We start from the raw sequence: 5,951 nt of genomic DNA on the forward strand, positions 1-5,951 counted from the left end.
AGACGAACAATTTGCACTCTGATGGGATAATAATTAACAACGCCTGTCAGCATCGGCGAAGAAACAATCTCTGAAAAACGTCGACCTGGATACCAAAATAAATGGTAACATAGGGACAACCATGGTCTGATCACCACACATCCGCTCGGGATTATTATTCTTTCTTCTTTTTCTTGTGCTTTTCTTGAACCCCAAAATTTTCTTATCTTCTTTTTTTCATTTTCTTGAACCCCGAAAACTTCTTTTCTGCGCAAACGACCCTCAGATCTCTGCATTTGAACCCCAGAAAATGCCTCAGCACTCCTTCTTGCCAGCATAATGAACCCCGATCTCCAGTTTGAACCCCAGTCGCCTGACGATAACTCTCGATCGCCAGAATGAACCCCGTTCTCCAGAAAATGTATCCACATTTCCTTTTCTCCATTTGAACCCCGTCTCCAGAAAATGTCTCCACATTTCCTTTTCTCCGTTTGAACCCCAGGAAAATGCCTCAGCATATCCTTTTCTCCATTCTCCCGTGATAATTCCGCTGGCAATGACGGAAATAACACCAAACCACTCTGAGGGCGACATATCAGAGGGTACACCTTCACATAAGGAAGGTAACATGTGCATCTCTTCTTCCGAAGACACCCGTAACGACCTCCACTGGCATCCGCCAAAGTCTAAGGTGACACATGAACAGAAGATAATCCCAAGGACCTCATCCTGGATATAATCTTCAACTCTATCTCCATTTGAACCCCGGAACATGCCTCAGCATATACTCTTCTCTGATTGAACCCCGATCTCCAGAAAATGTCGCAACATCTCCTTTTCTCCATTTGAACCCCGGAATCGCGCTGATCGCGTAACGTCTTCTGATATCATTTCCATCTCTGTCCGACAGAAACATTTCCTCCAATATCGCACTACTGGGGAACACTGCTGATCTGACGTCATGGTACCACACTCCTCAGAGCAACACTTTCACCATCTGTCTCGCACGACAGAAACCTCCCCCAGAATCGTACTACTGGGGAAATACCTTTGGTCAAACCATGAGGCTAAACTCCTCGGAGCAACACCTTCCCTGTTTGGCAAGAACCACTTCTCAAACGGTAACCACGGCTTGAGACTAGCTTATGCTTGCAATGATGCATGATTGATTTTTTTTGCGTAATGCTCCATAAACATGGAAATGCCACGCGATTATTCATTTTTCTATGCAATATGCCATGTTATTTTTCATGATGAATGCATAAAAAACAAAAACATCCCCCTCAAGGGACCCTTCTGGGGAATACGAGACACTCTGCTGAGAACTCGCCACCACTCGGATTTCCACCCTGCTGGGGAATAACGCTGCTGCGGGGAATAAGGCAACCCTTGCTGGGGAAGAACCTCCTTTGCACCCAATCCACTCGAGAAACTGCTGGGGATAAGCACCACCAGCACTCTGTGGGGAATACAACAATCTTTGACTTGCTGAGGATATCAATACTGACTCCGCTTCGGGAAACCCTCACAGATACCTGTCGACTTCACTGGGGAAATTCTCACAGAGACTCTGCTAGGGGAATAGCAATCTCCAGACTCATCTGGGGAAACATCCATATATCACCTGCTGAGGATAACCATCTTGACCCTGCTAGGGAACCGCATACTACTCCGCTGGGACAACCCATGCAATCCATATGTAGAATCACCTCAGCTGGGGATGCAAAATCTGTCCGCTACGGGAACTTGTTCAATCCACTGGTAGGATGAACACTGTTGGAGATATATTTCATTGAAACCCGCTCCCCTCGGGGAATAGCAACCTTCTGGCTTGGCTGCTGAGGAAACATCGTTGTAAACCTGCCGGGGACAGCCCTCTTGACTCGGCTGGAGAAGTCACAGACATTGGATCTGCTGGGGAGCTAGTCCTATAACTCTGCTTGGGGACTTAGCTGGGAAATGAGAATAGTTGGTATAAAAACACCCGTCAACTCGTCGAACCATGGTGTCTACCTCCAATACTCATATCGGCTTTCCACTTTTGAGAGTCCCCAGACTCGTCTGGACCTTTTCTACTCCATCATCTTGTATTCCAAATCGCCCCGCGCTCGACGAGAAACGTACTCCTGGGATTTATACAGAAATTTCAATTTTCCGACTTTGAAGAGTCTTCTTGGTTAATTTCAAGGGTCGTCGGACGTCTCTCGTCGCCTCTTCGTCGCCCTCCTTTGTGCACTCGTCCCCGATCGGACTCTGTGGGGAATTACATATTTTCAAGTCTTTCGACTTTGAAGAGTCTTCTTGATTATCATCAAGGATCGTCGTACGCCTCAACGTCTTCGTCATTCCTTCATATATTAGTTCCTGAGCGAACTCTCTGGGGATTTGTTACAAAGCCTCCACATCACAACCTGCAAATGAGTGAAAATATCTAACAGTACCTGCAAAACAGATCGTCAGATAAAACCGTGCCCCAGGCGTGTCAAGATTTCAACACTTGGGTCACTCAACCTTCCAAATAAGATTTCCAGCATTCAATCTTATAAACATGCATTGGAAGGAACCTGTATGTCTTAAAATGCAAAAATTCTTTATCAAAATAATCGGATGTTTTTGCAATCAAAGCGGTAATGAAAAACAAAAACAAAATTATTTGACTGAATGTGCATTTTATTAATTGAAAAGTGTGTGGCTCAACTGAGCAATACAAAGGGAGCAATTCCTGAAAAGAGGTAATTGCGCTCAAAAGGAAAAATCTATCCTAATGGCAATGTGAAACCCGTAATCTCATCGAGTTCCAACTCGGTTACACCCCATATGTCCTCAGACTCTCCGTGCTTTCTGCCTTCTGAACAAAGCGATTCTGATTGATCCCTACCGGGTATTATCCATGATGCTTTAACCAAAGCGCAAACGATCATGCTAGACGCAGTTGTTCGTTTCAATCCCTCTTTTGCCTGGACCGCCCTTTCAGGTTTTCAGTCCACCGGGATACCCTTTTTTGCCCAAGTCGCCTCTTCAGGTTTTCGACTTGCCGGGTGTACATTTTTCATCTTATCCCTAATTTTTGCCCGAACCTTTTTTCTGTTTTTCGGTTCGCCGGGATGCCCATTTTTGCCTGGACTATTTTGTTCTTTTCGTCCAGCGGGTCAATTTATACGAAGTATTTTTTAACTGCGTCCGCATTCACAGGGGATGGAAAATCCTCGCCATCCATGGTCGTTAACAACAAGGCTCCGCCAGAGAAAACCTTCTTGACCACGAATGAACCTTCATAATTCGGTGTCCATTTGCCCCTACGATCGTTTTGAGGAGGAAGGATCCTTTTCAGCACCATATCACCTACGTGATAAACCCGAGGTCGCACCTTCTTGTCAAAAGCACGCTTCATCCTTTGCTGGTACAATTGCCCATGACAGATGGCTGCTAGCCTCTTTTCCTCAATCAGGCTCAACTCTTCATATCGGGTCCTTACCCATTCAGCCTCTTGCAATTTCACGTCCATCAGGACTCTCAAAGAGGGAATCTGAACTTCAACAGGTAATACAGCCTCCATCCCATATACCAATGAGAAAGGAGTTGCCCCAGTAGATGTGCGCACCGACGTTCGATACCCATGCAATGCGAACGGCAACATCTCATGCCAATCCTTGTAGGTTACCACCATTTTCTGCACAATCTTCTTTATATTCTTGTTGGCTGCCTCAACCGCCCCATTCATCTTCGGACGATAGGGAGAAGAATTGTGATGCTCGATCTTGAATTCCTGGCACAGCTCTGCCATCATCTTATTATTCAAATTAGAACCATTATCAGTAATGATCCTCTCGGGAACCCCATATCTGCAAATGATGTCTCTCTTGAGAAATCTAGCAACAATTTGCTTCGTCACATTCGTATAAGAGGCTGCTTCAACCCACTTGGTGAAGTAATCAATAGCCACTAATATGAACCTGTGTCCATTCGAAGCTGTAGGCTCAATCTTTCCAATCATATCAATGCCCCACATAGCAAACGGCCATGGAGACGACATTAAGCTCAACGGATTTGGAGGCACGTGCACCTTGTCTGCATAAATCTGGCATTTATGACACTTCCGCACGAAATTGAAACATTGGGCCTCCATTGTCATCCAGTAATAACCTGCTCTCAGCAGCTTCTTCACCATCGCATTCCCACTGGCATGGGTACCGAACGATCCCTCATGAACCTCTTTCATCAATTGGCTTGCTTCTGCATCATCAACACATCTGAGCAAGACCCAATCAAAATTCCTCTTGTACAAAACTCCATCCTTATTCAGGTAGAACACCATGGCTAACCTCCGCAGAGTCTTTCGATCTTTCTTTGACGCCCCCTCAGGATATTCTTGCGTCTCAAGATAGCGCTTGATATCATAATACCACGGCTTCTCATCATCAGGTGCTGTATCAACAGCAAACACATAAGCCGGTCTATCCAGACGACCCACTTCCACACTGGGGAATTGATTCCACCTCTGCACCTTAATCAAGGCGGCTAGAGTAGCCAAAGCATCTGCCAAAGGATTCTCCTCTCTAGGCACATGATGCATCTTCACCTTGGTGAAAAACGTCAACAATCTCCTCGTATAATCTCGATACGGAACCAAATGAGATTGATGCGTATACCATTTTCCGTTAACCTGATTTATCACCAGAGCTGAATCTCCATATATGACAAGGTTCTTGATTCTCAAATCAATCGCCTCTTCAATTCCCAGTATGCAAGCTTCATATTCAGCTACGTTGTTGGTACACTCAAATGTTAGTCGGGCAGCAAAAGGAATATGAGATCCTTTCGGCGTAACCAAAACAGCACCAACACCGCTTCCATTCACGTTAACGGCCCCATCAAACATCAGAATCCATTCGGATTCAGGGTCAGGCCCCTCCTCCGGGATTGGTTCCTCGCAATCTTTCGATTTGAGAAACATGATGTCCTCATCAGGGAATTCAAACTTCATCGGTTGATAATCATCAATGGGTTGCTGGGCGAGGTAATCAGACAATACGCTCCCCTTAATCGCCTTCTGAGAGGTATAATGTATATCATATTCTGTCAAAATCATTTGCCACCTCGCAACCCGTCCGGTCAATGCTGGCTTCTCAAAAATGTACTTGATTGGATCCATCTTGGAAATCAATAAAGTGGTATGAACCAACATGTACTGCCTTAGTCGGCGAGCAGCCCAAACCAAAGCACAACAAGTTTTCTCGAGCAGTGAATATCTTGTTTCACAGTCGGTAAACTTTTTGCTAAGGTAATATATGGCATGCTCTTTTCGACCAGACTCGTCATGCTGCCCCAATACACACCCCATAGACCCCTCGAGGACTGTCAGGTACAGAATTAGCGGTCTTCCCTCCACAGGAGGCATCAGAATCGGAGGCTCCTGCAAATATTCTTTTATTTTTTCAAACGCCGCTTGGCAATCATCATTCCACCTGACCGTTTGATCTTTTCTCAACAATTTGAATATCGGTTCACACGTGGCTGTTAAGTGAGATATGAACCGTGAAATGTAGTTCAATCTACCTAAGAAACCACGAACCTCCTTCTCTGTTCTCGGTTCAGGCATTTCTTTTATTGCTTTTACTTTTGCAGGATCAACCTCAATTCCTTTCTCACTTACAATGAACCCCAGCAATTTACCGGACCGCACTCCGAAAGTGCACTTGTTCGGATTCAACCTCAGTCTGAATTGTCTCAGCCGGTCAAACAACTTGGCCAGATCTACCAAATGCCCCTCTTCTGTCTGGGACTTTGCTATCATGTCATCAACATAGCATTCAATTTCATGATGAATCATATCATGAAACAAAGTCACCATGGCTCTCTGATAAGTAGCACCGGCGTTCTTGAGACCGAATGGCATCACCTTGTAACAAAAGGTACCCCACGGTGTAATGAACGTTGTTTTCTCCATATCATCTGGCGACATTTTGATTTGA

The sequence above is a fragment of the Lathyrus oleraceus genome, chromosome 7, assembly GCF_024323335.1.
Source record: "Lathyrus oleraceus cultivar Zhongwan6 chromosome 7, CAAS_Psat_ZW6_1.0, whole genome shotgun sequence".
In the NCBI taxonomy this organism is placed as follows: domain Eukaryota; kingdom Viridiplantae; phylum Streptophyta; class Magnoliopsida; order Fabales; family Fabaceae; genus Lathyrus; species Lathyrus oleraceus.